This window comes from Argiope bruennichi, chromosome 2, assembly GCF_947563725.1.
Source record: "Argiope bruennichi chromosome 2, qqArgBrue1.1, whole genome shotgun sequence".
In the NCBI taxonomy this organism is placed as follows: Eukaryota; Metazoa; Arthropoda; class Arachnida; order Araneae; family Araneidae; genus Argiope; species Argiope bruennichi.
Window position 1 is genome coordinate 128,579,673 of NC_079152.1, and position 19,874 is coordinate 128,599,546.

The 19,874-nt window shown below is 27.0% G+C and overlaps 1 long non-coding RNA gene across 1 annotated transcript; it reads right to left on the minus strand.

Annotated features, from left to right (window-relative positions):
* Window positions 1-346: 346 nt before the first annotated feature.
* On the minus strand, window positions 347-8,298 carry LOC129957985 (uncharacterized). The gene is made up of 5 exons (XR_008783086.1): window positions 8,283-8,298; window positions 4,176-4,202; window positions 2,229-2,246; window positions 1,361-1,375; window positions 347-365 (listed from the first exon to the last, which is right to left on the minus strand). It is a non-coding gene; the product is annotated as an uncharacterized LOC129957985 (long non-coding RNA).
* Window positions 8,299-19,874: the final 11,576 nt, after the last annotated feature.

A 19,874-nucleotide genomic window follows, 5' to 3' on the forward strand; every position in this document is an offset into this window, starting at 1 on the left:
GCATGGACAATTATAAACACGAAAAAAAAAATTTTCAGTCAGAATTAATTAAACAAAATAAAACGAACTTTCAGCAAATGCAAAGAATTAATAACTTCTTTATATCCTTTATAATAAATAAATTTACATTTTTATGGAACATGATTCATTTGCCGTATCAGCTTCTTGTTTAGCTAAAATCCGGAATGCTTATAGTTCTGATATTTGAAATTTTATTCTTTTGATTGATGTGATTTGATTAGAATTTCACATTTTTATTTCAGTTAAAAATCTTTAAAAATAATTTAATAATTACTTAAAATAAGTAAAACATAATGTACCCCTTAATTAAGACATATATTTTTACTTACCACCTAGACCAAGATCTAGGTAAAATAATTTATAGTCTTTAGTTTTCATCGAAATACAGTTAAGTTTATTTAGCTTTAATTACATTAATATAATTTGAAACAATTTCACATGAAAACCCGTGATCAAAATTTTTGGTATTAAGATAGCTGTAACGTTTAGTGCTCAAATTTTAGAAGGTATCGTTGATCACTAAACACGAATCTCAGAGATTAATTTCCTATGCTCAAATGGAAAAATATTTAGCGTAGCACAAGTTATACTAATCAAAGTGAGTTTTAACTTCAAATTAAATGTCTGTTAAGCAGAATATTTTGTTTTGTTTTGCGTCTTTAATGCCAAGGTAAGTAACACCAGCTGTAAAGCTAAGAGAATCTTCAATAATGTATTTAAAATATTTAATTTTAAAGAAGAAAAAATAAATGAATGAAAATTAATTTTAAAAAAATTGAACTTAAGAGTTTTTGCTGAAACAATTTTTTAATTAAATAATTTTGAAATAATTAAAACAACTTTCAAATTTTAAAGTTAAATTCAATTTTTTAAAAATTATTAAAATGGAAATTCAGAGAAATTTCTTATTGACTCTATTTAATATTGAAATATCTCCGATTTGAAGAATTTTTTAAAATTCACTAATACATTTGGAATAAGCACAATAATTGTAAATGAAAAATTGTGGAAAATTGTTGAAAATCAATCATTTTACTCAACTATTAAGGAAAAAAATAATCAAATAGACAAAGAATAACTTCTTTATATTCATTCATACAGAATAATATCTCTTATTGTGTAAAATAGATTAATTTGTCCTATCTTGCTTTTAATCCAAACCTATTCTCTAGAAAACTGCCAGCTATTGCATTTTGATTTTGTTGATAACTTCCATCAGAATTTTCCCTTTTTTTTAATATGACGCATTTTAGATATTACTCTTAAATAAAATTCGATAAGATTTGAAAATTATTTGAGTATAGTGTATATTTGGAATGAAGCAGATATTATTACTTACCGCCTAGACTGAGATCTAGGTAAAATAATTAAAAAGCTTTAGTTTCCAAAAAAGTACGTATATTTTTATTCGTAGCAATTATATAAATGTTTAGAGCCTTCTACATTGAATAAAATCCCCATTATATGGTCAAAATTTAAATTATCATATTTTAGCAGTTTTCGTCTTTTCTTGGATTATATAAACAATAAACGGTTTCAATGAAGTATTCAGAGCTGGTTCTGCATATGCTTGAGTAGGATCACTTTAATTTCAACAACCCTGTACTTCTAATGCGACGCCGAACGAGTCTAATTAAAATCCGATTTGATGCAAATTTATTAGCAAGAGGATGAAACTATTATAAAAAGAGAATTTGGTACTTATAATTGCTGATGAGTATTTAGAAGTTGCACTCATATTCATATGTTATTTATAACAACCATCAAAGTTGTTACTTTAAAATAGGCAATGGTTTGCTGTATTAATTAGTATCTGAATTCTTTTTTTTTCATCTCAACCTCGCTCTTGGAAGATATTATGCGATTTTCCGATATTGTTTAAGAAACATTTTGATTTAATGTAAAGAGAAAAATATCCTAAAACTTGAAATTAAAAGAGTTCATTACACACCAAATATGATAACAAAATTATGGTTAATTTTATAAAAAGATTAATCATGACTAAAACTTTTATCAAAATAATTAATAATGCTTTACGTTCGAAATAGGATCATTGATTTCTCTATTTTTCTCGTAAGTCCCAAATTTAAAAGCAGAACAACCTCGCATTTCGCATCATCCATTTTGCTTTACCTTATTTACATTTTATATTTTATTTCCAAATTACAAAAAATTATAAAAAGTATTGTCAGATATTTCCAGCTTACCTCCAAGTTTTCCATTACCTGAATAATTTAATACATTTGTTAGAAAATCGACAGTTGAAACTTTCAAGAGACAAAAATTACTCAGTTTTGAAATAAAGAATATCGTATATAATTCGAGTTCATTAAGATCCAAATAAAGTCTCCGAATTAAATTTAAAAAAAATTACGCATAGTTAAGTTTTGCTGCTATTGATTAATGAAAAATTAAAGCTGTAAATATAGCACGAGCCAAAACATAAACGTTGAAAAATCGATAATAAAAAAGAAACTTTTTAGCAGTAAAGACTTTATAGCTCTTCCGAACCACTTAGAAGATTACCTGACATTTTCATGGTCATTATGCCTACAGACAAAAACAGTATCCAAATTTTTTGACGCTTACCTACTTATTACTTTTAGTCTTTAAATCTGATAATAAATAATTGATCGTTAAACTTGATTGCGGCACACAATTCAAGCATATACTTCAGATGTTTCACTTTAATTGGATTAATATTAATTGAGATATATTCTTCCAACGCATATATTTTCCATGCATATACAACTACAAGTTCGAAAAAATATTCAATAAAAAATATACGGTTGCGAAAAGAGTAAATGCAAAGAATTTCTAACTTTTCCACATTCGTTTATAACGAATAACGTATTTTTATTCAACAAAAAAAAGATTGTTTTGCCAAAAATACTTCTTATTCAAAACTAAGCTCTCGATTATTTGAAATTCTGATTTATAAAATCTGATTCGATTCATTAATATGATCAATGTTTTGAGTTATTCATGGTATTTTCAATTTAAAAAAAATCTTTAAAATAATTCGATAGTAACTGAAAAGAAATCAAGCAAATTGCTCTAATAGATTCGACAGATAATGCTGCTTACCACCTAGACCGTGATCTGGGTAAAATAATTTATAGTCTTTGGTTCTCATAGTAATGCAGTTATTTAGTTTTTAATTACACTAAATACTTTGAAACAATTAATATAATAAACGATTCTAGCTATTGTTGATATAACATCGAATATCGTTGGTATTAGAATAAATTGAGAAGAAAGGCGATTTGTATAGCTTATACAATAGCACAGAGTTTAAGAAAAATGGAACTACGGCTGAAAAATTTTATTTTTAAATATTTCCAATTTTTTTAATATTAGCCTATCTTCCTAAAAAACATTGTTGTTTTCTCAACACCCACATTTCTAAGATCATTGTAGTTCATGAACTTCAGAATAATAGAAAGCTCAAGATTCTCTTTAAATATATGAGAGATTCCTTATCACTCCTCAAAACCGGCAAAGACAAGTTATGTTCTTAAAAAGCTTATTGATGTAAAAAAGAAAGATGTCTGAGACCTGTTGAGAATAAGTATTTTTGAACATTTTTTGAAAGTTCTCATAATAATCCCTATCCTCCAAATCCCTTTAGGCGAGCGTCTCTAACAAACAAAGCACGCGCTTCGGGTATTCAGTCTATAAGATCTATAGAAATAAGGGTTATAATAAGCTAGTCTCAACCATCCACTGTAGTTACGTTGAATGGGGATTGAGGATTTTCAGTATTGATAGAGTTAACGTTATTTACCCAAATGATGATTGCATTCGTAGCAAAAATGTCATATTTAATTCAATTTAAAGGATTGCAGTATGCACAAGTTCGGATAAGGTAATGGTTTTTGAAGTAAAAAGGCTTTCAAGTTACCACTCTACTTCTTCAAGTTACCAAGTTACTTCTTCTAAACAAGATTTAAAGTATTTAACAGAATGTTTTCTCTAGTTGAAATCATTAATATTTGCTTTTAACTCGATTAACTGCTCCATTTTGCTCTCAAAAAATCTCACATTTTGCTATATTTCATTTGAAAATCATCTTCCGCGGGTTTTTTTTTTTTTTTTTTTTCTAATGCATAAAGAAATGTATGGTAAAATATCATCAGAAATTTTCAACTTACCTCCGAGAACTCCAGAACTATTACCTCCTGAATTATTCATAATATTTTGTTAAATCATATATTTAAAAATCTCTCTTACATACATTACTTTAAAAACCGAAAACGAAATATTGAAAGCGTGTATTTCTCAAGTTATATAGTGTTTAAATTTGCATTGGAAAATTTCTTTAGTTGGAGATTCATACGATCATATAAAAGGGCAAGAGCACATGATCTTTAAAGAAAAGTAAAAAAAAATTCCTCTATCCGAAGAATACCCCATAATTTCTAAAAAACTGAAAAGTAAGTGAATTTTAATGGAGAATTAGCTGATACATTTATTCACTCCTTTTTGCTTTATGGAAATCAAAAATGTATCGGATAATTTTTAATTTGAGCATTTTATTATAGTATAAGATAAGGGATAAATACAAAACAAATTTCCCGATATATATTTCTCAAGAAGCCATACCAGATGAAGGAATGGAATAAATTTTGAATGCAGACCTTATACAATATGCAGTCAGATGGCTCATTACAGAAGACAAAAGATTAATGATAATGAAAAACACTAATTCATCTATAATAGTTAGGATAGAGTCAAAAAATAACTACATCTTTTAATAGAAACACCTATTTATTTCATGGAAACAATTTTCTAAGTAAGAAATTTTTACGAAAGTTAATAGTATTTTTAACGCAAAAAATATATGCGTAAGTCGAAAACGAAGAAAAAGCGAAAATAAAAAAAAAGTAGCGAGGTAAACTTATATATCATAATTCATTTGATTGTTCGCTTTCGGTAAATAATGCATAAAACTGTAGTAAGTACCATTTGAATATGAATTTATCAAATCTAAATTTGAATGTCAACTTTCAAACCAGACGTGCCATGAGGATGTGACACGTACATTTCCAATCTTAGATATTCTAGTACTCAGAAACCCACTGAAATTAGATCGGGGGACTTCAGCGCAAATGGAAACATAAAATATATAAAGATGAATCTATTAGCAAATTTTTGGAAGGTTATTTTACAAGTGTAGCAGACATTGTATATATATGACGTCAGACGAAACATCTTTCTGTTACTAATCTGAAATTACTTGACTAGACAAAATTGATTCATAACGAGCAATCGCTAACACAAACAATTGTAAATGTTCAGCAGTATTCTCTTCAGAAAAAGTAAGGATCAAAGATACTCTGCATCGCACAATCCTTTTTGCTGTACGTAACAGAAGATCGTGGGGAATCATATTAAGGATATTTGAATCTGCTTATTGTACGCAGTTCCACGAATCAATGATATTTATCAGCTTGAAAAGTTGCTCGTCTGTTTACGGAATGCGTAAAGGCCAACTGTTAGCAACAATATTCTGGACGAAGAATTCACTAACAAAATTTAAGCGGAGATAGCGATCATCGCCTTATGGCATTTGAATACTTTGAAACTTGCACAGAAATAAATGAACAACAGAATGCTGAGTTTTGAGAACCGTCGAACTCGGCATACAGTGCCGGGGAAACTCTGCGCTTGCACAGTAGGAACAAAAGGGTGTTTGGTATCGTTTCAATTTGGGTTGAGTCTCAATTGCAATTGGTTATTTCTTTAAATTTTCGCGTGAAAAATCGGATGAGACGCTAACGGTTTTGTGGCTTCTCCTCGTCAAACTGATGGACATAATGCAGGTATGCAATTGATGCCCCAACCGATAACAGGACGTGACTGTTAAGGAAAGGGGTTTTACTGTTACCGTTGATGGCATTAGGACTCAACCGCATTTCCCATCTCATAGTACCTGTCCAAACTCCAAATTATTCACTAACTCCCAATACCTTTATGTGGGGCGGGTGCAACACGTTATCACACAACAATGTGTGATAATGTATAAATCACACATTGCTTGAATTGAACATGAGCATCATTTTAACCGGTGATTCGCCAACAGACATGCAACGATTCTTCACCATTTTGTTTATTCAGATAATAAAGCGTTACCATTTATTGTGAAGGGCATATTTTCAAGAACAAAAAAGCAACACAACAGAGGCAATGGCGTCAGCCATGATAGTGTCCTCCGTCAGACATCGCCTATCCTCTGATTTTAAGTGAGATTCAGTTTCAGGTTCAGAACAAAAGACTCGGTTTGAATAGTGACATCAATGGAAAAGTAAAACATGTTCAGATGAACACCACGTTTATTATTTTCACATCTTTTTTGTTTGTTCTTATTTCTGTAGCGATGTCATTTTTAGCCTTAAAATTTTGGTTCTAACTTCATTTAAGTATTTTACATTGACCATCACATTTCCATTAAAAAATAAAAAAAAAGTGTTGCAATTTGAAATTTTTAAAAATGTTTCACTGTAATTAACTTTTAGAATTGGACTATAGCTTGTCGCATCATTCTAGAGTGCATATTGAATATTATCTGCATTCAAACTTTTATTCCGTTGCTATTAGTAGTATTCTTAGTAGTATGTTGGTATGTGAAGACATTTCATTCTAGTATCAAAATCCGTAATTTTATTTTAAAATAAATTAAATACTTTTAAGTAACTTCACTTTATTTTCAAATTGCAAGTTCTCTAAAAGTCAAAATAAAAATAAAAATCTGACATAAAAAACAATATCAATTTTTAAAAAATTAATAATTTTTTAAACTAAAATTAGGAATTAAAAAAAAGCTGGAAAATATATACCTGAAAAAAGTTTAAATCTTATGAAAATTTAAAATAAGAAAATCAATTAAAAGTCTGTATATTCATCATTTCATTAAGAAATATGCCGCATTTTTAATTTTCTTTTTGCAATAATAATCTTACATGAAAATAATGAGAAATATTTATCTTGTTTCCTTTCATATACATATTTAATGTGTCTGTGTAGATTAAGATGCTCAATGAATGTAGTTAACATCACTTACTGCCAAGATTTAAGCCTGAATTAAAAATCATTAAAAAACTTCAATTATAATTATTAAAAACAGAAGTTATTCTTATTCAATTTCAATACATTTTTAATGAATTTATTTATAGCATTTGTAAAAGAAATACTAAAATACTTAAAATGAAATACATTAGTTTAATAACTATTTACAATCCTGAATTTTCACTATCGCATTAGGCTACAGTTGATTTATCAAAGGATAATTTGATAGGTCATATTTACTTTAATGTCTGATAATGTTACCCATATTAAAGTTGAAATAGCAATTTATTACAAAATTTTTAAGAATTAATTATTGCAAAAATGTCTACCACTGCACGATTATCACAAATTCTATTCAAACAAAAGTGAATGCTCACAAAGACATATTTTTAGTCTTTAAAAATTTGTTCCAGTCTACTTTTCCATATGTCCCCACAATATAAAATGATTTATCTTTAGTTTCATCAAATAGAGAAGGAAATAGAGTATTTGGATTCCAAAATCAAAATTTTAAATATCTTTCCATTGTTCTATTGTGCATAAAATTTCATTTAAATATATTTTTATGTTGATAAAACCATTCTAATGATAAGTTTCATTCATTTAGATCTCCTGGAGTGTTTTATTTAATTCTCATGCTCAGTTCCAGGAAGGATAGCAAGCAGGTAGACTTCCTGCTTATAGATTTCGTCCAATTTTTATATAAATATACCATTTTGGTTAAAGACTATTTATCAAATTTCATTTGTTTATGTCTTTCAGCTTCTGTTTTATCGTGCACAAAGACAAACCGGCAAACAGACTGGCATTATTCAAAACATAAATTTTACTGACTCAAACAAGTCAGAAATCTAGAGTTTCATCAAAATACGGAGGTCGAATCTTTTGATGCTTGCAATATTTTCTTTTTGCATACTACATATATGAGAAAGAATAAAAGCACATATTTCTAAACGCATATATTCTTACTATTTATACCTTCATTATATATTCCCACAATAGCAATTTCTCTTCCAAAAGTGAGAAATTTTTACTTCATTATATTTCTTTCCCAAAATCAAATTCTCAAAATTCCTATTTTTGAAATTGTGTCTTATTTGTCCCTAAAACTATTAAGAATAGTTTTTTATATAATATGACCCAAAACTTAAAATACATTACATCTTATAATATATGTATATGTTCCAACTTACCACCTAATTTGAGGCCTGCAATAATTATTTTGAAGCTTTAATTTTCTTTTTATTAATGAAAATTCTTTTATTTTATAATATAATGTTAAATTATTCATTGTTTTACAAGAAAAAAGGATATGACTGCTTCATAAATTCAAATGTATTTAATAAAATTAATAATCACGAAGATTCTTTTTAAATTATTCTTAAATGCAAATTAACTAAATTATATCATCAAAATATCATTTCAGATTTAATATTATTCACATATTAATGTTATTCATTGCATTATTAAAAAAGAATTCATTTATATATAGAGAGAGATTGCTACATTTATCTCATATCTTCGTTATAAACTCGATTTTTATACATCAGTAACATTTGTAAGAAATATTTAATATTTATTCAGGAATTTTCAGCTTACCTCCGGAACTTCCACTGCCACCACCCCCTAAATAATTTGTTACTTTTAATTACGTTATCATCTCTAGGGCATTCAAATATATATTACTTTATAAATGGAAACCGAGGTATTAAATGAGACTTAATGAAATAAAAAGAATTTATTAATATTTTAAACAAGTTTATTATTAATTTCCTTTTATTTCCCATTTCAAAGCGTATATTGGGTATATAAATATAAATCGCTCATTTTTAATAGAGGGCTTTAATAATACTGTGTACCTGCAAATAAATAGGGAAAATTGATTTGAACGATTTGACAATAATCTTTAAATAATAGTGTGTGACCCCAAGTTAAAATTTAAAAATATATGCATTCTAACTAAAATAACAGTATGAATTTTGTGCCAAACAAATAGTATTTGCAGAAAGCTAGGTTACATTATTCCATTGCAGAAATGTGACATAGGAGAAATGCATCGGAAGAAACTGTGGCAGAAAAACATCAGTATTCGGTTACCACTTATACTTCATCGAATACAGAAAGAATGATTTCAGTACATGGCACACAGCTTAATAAACCATTAAAAAAAATCCAAGATGCAAATTTTGAAGCAAATTAACTATACAAATGATAGCTGTTTTATCTGAACAAAGCATTGAAGGAGGAACCATCAGAATATAATGCAAGATATGCCAATGTTGCTTTACGTTTGCCCATATGTTGTCACGTCAGTGAAAGAAACTTCAGAATCACTTCGCTGGGATGTGTTGTCCTACGCGCTCTATTCATCATCTATTCAAAATATTATTTGTTTCTCTCCATACAAAATGCTCTTTATTTATTTATATATTTGTAGAGCGGTTCAGTTTCCATGCAGAAGTCAAAAATTGGCTTAATAATTGGTTTGTATGTAAACAACCATACGCTTTGCACCACGTTATTCATTTTTTTTTCAAAATGATAGACAAATACTGTTTTTTCTTGAGGGGAATATTTCAAATCATTCGATTTTTATTTTACTAATAAGTAACTTAGCCCTTTTTTTAATTTAAAAAAGACTGGTTTGTATTCATACACCCAATATACGGCCATATTCTCAGTAGAGCATTTATTTATATATTAACATTGCTAAGCTTCTTTCACTAAACTAAATTTTCATAATTGGTTAATGCATAACATACATTACACATTCAGGACTTTTTACCTTAAATCCAGGCCTCTGCCTAAATAGTTCTTTATGTTTTAAATAATAATCCGCTTTTGGTATTTCAAGATATAAATTGAAATGCTTGTATAAATTGAAACGAAAATAACAATGACTAAGTAGCCTCAAATGAATATTATAATTTCATTTAACGATTTACGAAAAACATCTTAATATGACCGGAATTTCTCTAAAACTCTTTCACTCAAATTATTATAACAGATGAGAAATATGTAATAGAAACGAGCAGAAACCGTAATCTTCCATAAGCTAAACAAGTAGCAAAAATATACATGCAATATTCTGTGAATTAATAAATTGAATATTAGTAATTCGACCAATTTAATACCACTTTTTAATTTTAATTCCCATACTTATTCAAAACATGCCAGAAACCCTTGTAATTAATTAATTATTACGCTATCAAATGGTTATAAATATTAATATAATATGAAGAAGAAATATCTTTCATTTTTAATTTCTAGTTGGTAAAGTTACATCTTCAAATATTATCGATACAAATACTGAAGAGCATATCCCCAAATATGTAGTCTAAATAAATAATATCCTTCTTTTGATATGCATTTTGAAAAAAAAAAAAAAAAAAAAAAAAAAAAAAAAAAAAACTAAATCTTACCATCTTAATCTAAATCTTACCATCTTAAATCTTACAATTAAATAAAAATCTCATCAATTTAATAATATATTTATCAAATTTCATTAGATTTATATGGATTGTTATCTCTGTTGTAAAAGTTCATTCATTGGCATTTTATTTTTAAAAACAATTGTTTGGAAATAAAATGTTAAAATTTTTGTACTCCAAAGTTTTTTATATATTTTATGCAAAAAATACTTATTATAATAAAAAAATCATAAAAATTTATTAATATTTTTAGCTTACCTCCACCGCTGCTACGTCCATCTGAATAATTTTTTTTCATTAAAAGTTTGGATTTTTTTTTTTTTAAACATCAATAGAAATAATCTACAATTCTACTATAAATGCTTTTTAAAAACTAAATTCCGTTTATTGATCTGAACATGAAAGAATAAATAAAGAAATTCACTGATGGAATACTGAAGAAGTATAATGAGAAGAAACAATTTAATGCTTCACACGTAGTTAAAATTTTGGTAAATATAAAGCTAATTATTTTATCAGTTAAACTAAATAAAAATTAACACATTCCTTCAACTTCTTAATGCATAATTCAAACAACTGAAAAAGCTAATGCGAAAGAAAGTATTAAAAATCTAGGAGCATTTAAAACAAGAATAATTTCAATTAAAATTTTAGAACAGCTTTATGATTCATCATATGTTTCTTTTTATATTAAAAAAAATGAAGTTGTAGCCAAAACTAAACTTCAAATGCTATAAAACTAATTTTTAAAATTTTAAATAGTCAATAAATATTATCATAATTCAGTTTCAATAGATTTTTTTATATCTTTCTTTTATAGTTTAATTTAATATGTTATTTAGTATCAGAAGGGAATATGCTTCTCATTTAAAGCTGCTTAAGCAATATAAATATTTTGTACCCATCGCCTAGTTTGAGACCTACATTAAAATTATTTAAATACTTTAGATTATACAAAATTACGAAGTTGGAAATAATGTGTTGTTTTACGAAGAAATCGGGACTTTATTAAATAATATACTAAATTTAATTGTTCCGTGAAATTACTAATTACAGTTTTCATTGCTCTTTGCCCCTCAATCATTTTTAATTCAATTATATGAATTTCTAAATTTTATTATAAATAACCATTTACCAAAGATATTCCTCTACACATTATTTAAATACAATTTTGTCACGTTTTGGTAATTTAAATATAAAAATTCTAAAATATTTTAACATTTTACTGAATTTAGATTTTTATTTCTGCTTCCTTTTTGAAAATTATTGAGTTTTTCAAAGCTTAAAGAATAATTATGCTTATTGATAAGTAAGTCGCTGATTTGTGAGTTAATAGAAGTTAGGAATGTAAATTGAATATGGGATATGCTTATTGTGATGATATAGATGCATTTATTAACAATAAGTTAATATAAATTAATCCTAAAACATTATTCATTCGTGAAGTGTATCCAATAGAATGAAATGCACAACTGATGTGATGAGTTAAAAGAATTAGAAGGGAATAATTTTTTTAATACTAAATGAAAAATCTACTGTAGCGTGAAAAATAGAAAAATTAATCTATTAAATCAGTTTTGGTACTCTTTTCTTAATTTTCCTCTCATAATTTAAATTTTTAATGAATAAAAGAGACAAAACTCGCAAATAATCCCAATTATTTGTTTATACAAGCAATGCAATAAAGAACCAGTCTGAAATTCGCAAGATGTACAAAAGAGCAGAGAAATGAGAAATATTTTCCAAAAAGAAATAAAGCAAGATAAAATAGAAAAAATATTTTTATTTTGTTTTCGTTAATCAAACGATGATTTTATTTTTTATTGAATGCAGTACAAGCTCCAATATTGTAGATATGCATGTGATTCTACTAAGTATAAATTGCTCGGATTTATTACATTCCCAGTATCAAAGTAAATATAAATGCAAACTGCTTCATTTTAATTTACATGAGGAATTTTGGACGATGAATCTACCGCATAGCTTGAAGATAAGTATATTTATCTATACTTATAATAAAGCTCAATGTGTGTGTGTGTGTGTGTGTGTGTGTGTGTGTGTGTGTGTGTGTGTGTGTGTGTGTGTGTGTGTGTGTGTGTGTGTGTGTGTGTGTGTGTGTGTGTGTGTGTGTGTTGGCGCTCTACAGGCCAGACCGTTTGACATACAGCTACCAAATTTGGTACATGTACACCTTGGAGGTTGGGAATGTGCACCTGGGGTTTCTTTTTTCGAATTTTTAATTAGAATTTTAATTATTAATTAAAAACTAACTTTCCCGCCAAAAAATCTTCCATTTTCCCCACCGCCAACTTTTCCGCCAAAAAAATCTTCCATTATCCCCAGCGCCAAACGAGAAAGGCTTCAGTATTTTTTTCTCCCAACAGTAATGAGGCTAGGGTTAAAATTTTTCGGCGGATTATTTCAATCGGTTCTGTTTATTTTCTTAATGTTTGATGCATTTAAAATTAAACATTGTTAATGAATCCATCTTTCAGATTCATTCTGAAGTACTTTTGAATTAAAATAAAACAGAATAAAGGAAATTAAAAATTTCTAATCCGCATAGCGTTACCCCAACTGGCGTAGGAAAAAATCACGTATTTGCGTTACGTAACCGGCGAAGAAAATTCACGCATGCGCATTCTGTTCTGATTGTTGCCATGACAACGTTATCAATGGATGATTTAAATTATTTTTGGGTTAGTTGCATGCTTTTGTAAGTAAATTGTATTTATGTTAGTTATATATTTTTTGTATATGCTTATAGTTTTAAGTACATCGTTTTTTAAGTAGTTTTTTTTTAAACCTGTTTTCAACCGTTTATTTTAAACGATTCGTTTTATTTTCTTAGTGTTTGATGCATTTAAATTTAAACATTGTTAATTAATCGATCGGCTCATAATGAATCTAAGAAAATTTTGTTGACCAACTCTTGAGATATTACATAAATTTAAAAAGATATTCTTTAGTGCCCATAAAGTTTAAACGCTGAGTGACTCTATTTTCAGTAATCAGATTATAAAAAAATGCTTTGTTTCAGTAAAAAATATTATTATATTAATTGAAGATAAATTCTTTCCACTTTAATTTAAAGCATAAATTCTACGGGTGCTAACAGAAAATGAGAGATACATATTACGTTATGACTGAAGGCCTTTATAATATTATGAATGAATTATATGATAATCAAAATTTGAAGTTTTAAAATATTTTGATGAAGAAGCTATTAAAGTAGAAATTGCATAAAATATTTAATTATTAAAATTTTAACGAACATTAAGATTGGCGAACCGGCTGGTCGCCAAAGGCGGCTAGTTAATAATAAATTTCACTTAGGCATTACTCACTTTCAAATGCATTAGGGTTTGTTTTTTCCTACAAGCATACCAAAAATTAAATATCGATTAGAATATTTAAATGAGTTTATTGTCTCTATATCTTTTGCGCATTTATTACATATATATCTGATATTTCTTTTATAAAATACTCTTATACATTTCAAGTTTCTACAGTATTTCACTCATGTACTAAGTCATATTCCTCAGTTTTTTTTGTACACACAAAAAAATTATTTCATCAAATTTCATCGACAATTTTTAGCTTACCTCCTTCACCTCTGCGGCCACCTCCGCCTGAATAATTAATTCATTATGCTTATTAAAAGATTGATTTCACATTTGAAGCCCGTATCAATTTTATAAATTATAACAGGAGTGTTAAAACTGATTTCATTAGATATTTCTTTCGGCATGAAAAAGAAATTATAAAATTAAATTAAAGAATAAAATTTATATCAAATTGGGGGCAAAACGGCCTACAACAGGAAACAAATATCAGAAGCCTTCACATAATATTAAAATTCAGAAATCTATGGAAAGATAATACACATCAATTCTCGCCTAATTCTATGATAAATTGAAAATACTCATAATTATCTAGACATAGCTATCACCAAATCTATTCGGTTATTATTAAATGTATTGAACTAATCTTTTTATTTCCATTCATTTATTAATTAAGGAGGCTAAATTTCCAATGACTAAAGATATTAATTTTTTTTAATCTGGTGCTAAATGTTGATTGAAAATTTTAAAAATAAAAAAATATACTGTATATGAATTATATATTTTTGAAATTAAATTTACTCCTATATATTTTAAAACACCTATATTTTAGAAATTGACTGACGAAATTCCCCATTTTATGAATATTATTCAGTTACCAAAAGAGAAAAAAATCAATAATCTTTAACATAAAAAAAGATTGAAAAATTACATATTAATATTTTAATTCGCAATGCTAACTTATTAATATACAAAACTTTATGGGAGTAAAAACAAATTATATGTGGAAAAATGAATGATATATAATGTAAATTTGTGTATAAATGGAAAAATTTGAGAAACATAAAAATATAATAGGAATTTTTAAAGAACCGCACTTTTTGATTTAAATAACACAGAAATATTGCATATGTCTGCGATGGAAAAGATGTTCATGTCTGAAATATAACTAGTATTTATATGTCTTTTTGGGGTACAGGTTTATTAAAAAGTAATTATGAAAAAACCTCATCACGCATGGTTTGTTTCCAAAATTTAAAATGTATAAATTTTGCACATGTAAGGGCAATATAATATTAACTGCATGAATTTTATAAGCATATGTATAGATAATAAGTATGTGATATACTTAAATTGCGTTCAGCAAAGAATCAAATATTGTTTGTTTAAGAATTTCCATTAAAATTTTGCAACTCCTTCTTAAACACAAAAATCTAGGAAAATAATTTAAAACTGGATCAATTTGTTGGAGAATCGCTATCCATTTTTCCTGCTCCTCCATCATTATATATTCAAGTAAATTTAAGAGATTTTGTATTCAGAACACTAATAGAAAGTTTGCAATGATATTTATGTTGTTTCCACAAAGTTTTTATACGAAATTCCATCTTTTCTTTATAAATAGAGCAACCTTGATAGAATTTAAAAAAATATATTTACTTTACATTACGCGGATCATCCTATAAAGTAAGAATATCCAAAAAGGGAAACATTGTAACTTGAAGTAACAAATATTGAAAAAGATTAGTCCGAAGAACTTCATTTATGTCATTAAAATTAAACCTTATAAAAAATTCCTAAGATTTTATCAAATGATAGAAATCAAATACTTTTATTAATAGTTCACAAAATCAAATGCATGACTTTAAGATTTTTTTCGTACTATACGATTTTCTTTGTTTTTATAATTAGCTGTTGAAACTAAAAATGTGCTTTGTGCCATATGTGCTTCGTTTTAAAGAAAACAATAACAAAAGTTTCAGTTACAGAGGGTCTCTGTATATTTTCAAACGATTTCGATAAAAAAACATGTCAAAAAGTGACGCGAATATTTTGGAAAAACATTTCTGGCAGCAACTTATTATTTTAAAGGAGAAATATTGTCTGCTATTTTTAAATTTATTCCTCTCTCTAAACGTTGCATGTAAACAAATTGTAGGTTGAAATATACATTTTTGAGCTTTCCGAAGAGAAATATTTCTACTCATGATTCAAAAACGTTACAAAATATATGATATTAAAACTCCTAAGTGCGAAATGTGCAACGTTATTAACAGGGAAAGGTATAAAAGTCAATCATTATTTCTACTTAGAAAGAAGACTCTAAACGAATACCCGAAAAAAGGTAAATACTATTTCAAGTAATTTAAAGCGAAATAGTTTGTAACAAGAGAAACTACTCTGATGCAGAAATCGATTGCAATTGTTATCAAAATGATAAATGAAAATTTACATCTTAAAAAAGGTTAAAAAAAAACATAATGTTCCCCAACTTTTGCCGAGAATTGTGGCTCAGCGCTGAGCAAGTCGTAGAACTCTGTACAAAATTAATTAAGAGAAGATAAATGGGAATACACTGGGGCTGTCAATGGAACATAGGTTTAACTAAATACTGCAATAAAAATAGTTCTATTTACTGGTGTACATGGAAAAAGAAATGTTCAAAATTGATTCCATAAATGCGAAAGAAGTTCCAATTAAGGGTTTATGACTGTCGCTGTTTTCTCACACAATGGTAAATTAAACATACGAAGAATGGAAAGAATGTTAAAATCACTCAACATACTCTCAAGATAAAGGTTTTTGTCTAATATTTAAATAACGTTACAGTTTTTTAACCCAATGATCTTCAAAGAGTAAAACTTAATCACGGCAAAGCCATAAGGCTTACTTAAAAAAAGTAACCCTGCATTCCTTGAAAAAATGAATATAAAAGTATGATATATACATTTTCAATATATTCCTGCAAAAGCTCCCTAACATTTTATTTATACAATATTGTGTGATTTGGTATATTGAAAAAAAATTATTATCTAAGCGTAAATCTATTCCGATTGATTCCCATCACCTACTCCGAGAAATAGGGAAAAAAGAATAGAAATCAATCAAGTGGAAATTTGATGAAGAGTCTTTGGATCACAGAAATAACGATATCGTTTTAAAGCATAGAAAAAAATGCTATCAGATCGAATTTTTACGAAGATAGTCTTTATTTTTTAAATTTTAACTAAGCGACTCCAAGTTCGTTCTAAAAATGTGTAAAAGCGCTGCATTTCCAATGATTTTTACAAAAGAAATTTGGCATTCACAGACATTTCAACAATTAAAGTCATAAAGATCTCCCCATTTATGCAGTTTTCGTATTTCGAATAAAAATAGTATATATTGTATTTCTTTGTGCAGGATAGAAAATGGTTCAAAATTAAATAACTTTAAAAATTTCGAATTAAAAATTTGACTTTTAAAATTCGAGTCTAAAATTTTTTTTTTAAGTCAGTTCAGAAAGAACCATAATCTTGAATTGTTATCAATTAATGCGAAAAAATTTTGAAGCCTTTTGGCATGTAGGTGCTATATATATATATATATATATATATTTCTTAAATGTTTTATATGTTACTTATGAGTTCATCATACTTAAATTCATCAATTTTTTTTAGCTTACCTCCATCTCCTCCACCTTTATCATCTGAATAATTATTTACATTGATTAGAAGATAGACTCAGTTTCATATACATTATTTACAATACAGAGATAGTATTTAACAGAATTAAGAAATCTTCCACTGAAGCAGATAAAAAAAATTATAGAATTTCGTGAAGCAATAGCTATATCACAAAATTTATAATTATTATGCGCTTTGTTATTAGTCTCTTAGCAAAGAGAATTTCCCATAATAAAGAAATAATAATATTCTTCTTCATAAAAATTAATTTTTTAATTATCAAAACATTCTTCAAATAGAAATATAAGTTCCCAATATAATATTCGAAAAACCATGATTTGGAATAGTAATAGGACCCACGTTCTACTTACTCCCTTTCAATTAATAAAAACCATTAGAAAGATTTTATGAGGTAATAAAGTTACGAGAAAAAGCAGCGAGAAGAAAATCAAAAGCAGATGATTTGTTTAAAAAGAATCAATTTATCGTTCCTTTGATGGCGTCTTATTAAAGAGGAATTCAAAAAGGAATGCTTATTAAATTGTTCTTAGGCAATTATTTATACGCCAAACAGGTTCGAATTCATAGACTTCAGATTATTGTATTCGAGAAGCATTTTCCTCGCAAAAAGAGATTATAATATGATGTCAATGTCGCGAAATACTTCCCCCAAACTATATTATAAATACTATAAAAATTATAGCTTACAATAACAAAGTATTATAAGGAAGTCTAAATTACAAAATTGTTCACAAATCATCAATAATAGTTTAAGCAAAATAACGGCTTGATTCACAATAATCATATAATAAAAATTACTAATAAAACGTGTAAAATTTATTTTGCATGTTTGTGACGAAAATTTTTAATTAAAATGTGGATGTATCTGAAAGTATCGAAAAAAGATATGGATTTTTCACAGAGTATACTCCTTTTTACTAAATTGTTCAGTATATCTAAAACATTTTTCCAGAATCCAATAACAATTTCCCCCGTTTCTTACAATGTTTTCAATATATTTTTACAATATTTCTGAAAACCTAAATGTGACATTTTATAGTATTATATTAGGTAGCTAATTTATAGTTATAATATTATTATTTTACAAATATAATCATCGTTAAAAGCATTTTTTATATATATTCCCACGTGTGTAGTTAAAAAAGGCTAGAGCCTTTGAAACATGTATGTATATACATGTTTAAAGTTATAACTGTTAAGTCTGGTTTAATACTAGGAATGGTACAAAAAATGATTTAAGACAAGTAAAAACATATCAAAAGTTTCCAATATATTGTTATCAATTGTCAATTTTAATATTTTTTTGAATGCTTGATTTTACTGAAAAATAGTTGTGTTGTTATTGATGACATTCTCTATTTATGGAACTATTTAATGGAGGTAAATAATACTTACCTCCTAAGTTGATGCCTATATTAAAATCATTTAATAACTTTAGTTTTTGCTCAAGGAAATATTTCTATTTTTCATCAATTTTGATATGCTTTCACCTTAAAATATTGGTGTCAAAAATTAATTCATAAAACTAACAAGAATATAAATAAATAAAAGTGTTCTAGGTCGATTTCATTGTTAATACCATAAAGCATTTATATCTAAATATTAGAAGTGATGCATTAACTTTGCGTTGCTGTTTATCCCGTCAGCTTGACCCCCCATAGCTGGAGGTATACTATCATAAAATCGAGAAATTTTCGTATACAATTAAGTGCATGCAAAAGTATATTAATATAAGTATATGCAAAGTATATGTATTAAGTATAAGGAAAGAACGGCATTTTTCAGTGATTATTAACTTTTAATCAAGTGCAATTCACGTGGGAAATTAATATACTGCTGGGAATATTTCCAGAGTCTCATAAAAGTCTATCAAATTTCTTTTTAAAAAATCACAGCACAGTCATCTAAAGAATTTCGTTTTTTTAATTTGTAATGAAGCAATTTCAGCAGAAAATTCTCAAAAAAATGTTTAATATGCTGTTGTATAAACAGCATATTAAATGTAAATTATTGAGAAAGGAGACAATATAATTTCGTTTTTCTAATTAAGACTGGCTTATCAATAACACACTGAACAAATGATAGTTTCAGAGACAGAAAGAATTAATATGAAATCACTTTATCAAAATATAAATACGTAAATAAATAATATTAATTATTGTGATAATGATATTAATATGTTAATAATAAGTCACTTTGTTTCGCTTCTCCGTCTAGAACCGACTTCTGCAGTCAATTTTCTTTTAGAATTGAAAAAATTGAAAACATAGAGGATAGATAAATAATTCTTCAATCGAATACAATGTAAGCATAAAATTATATAC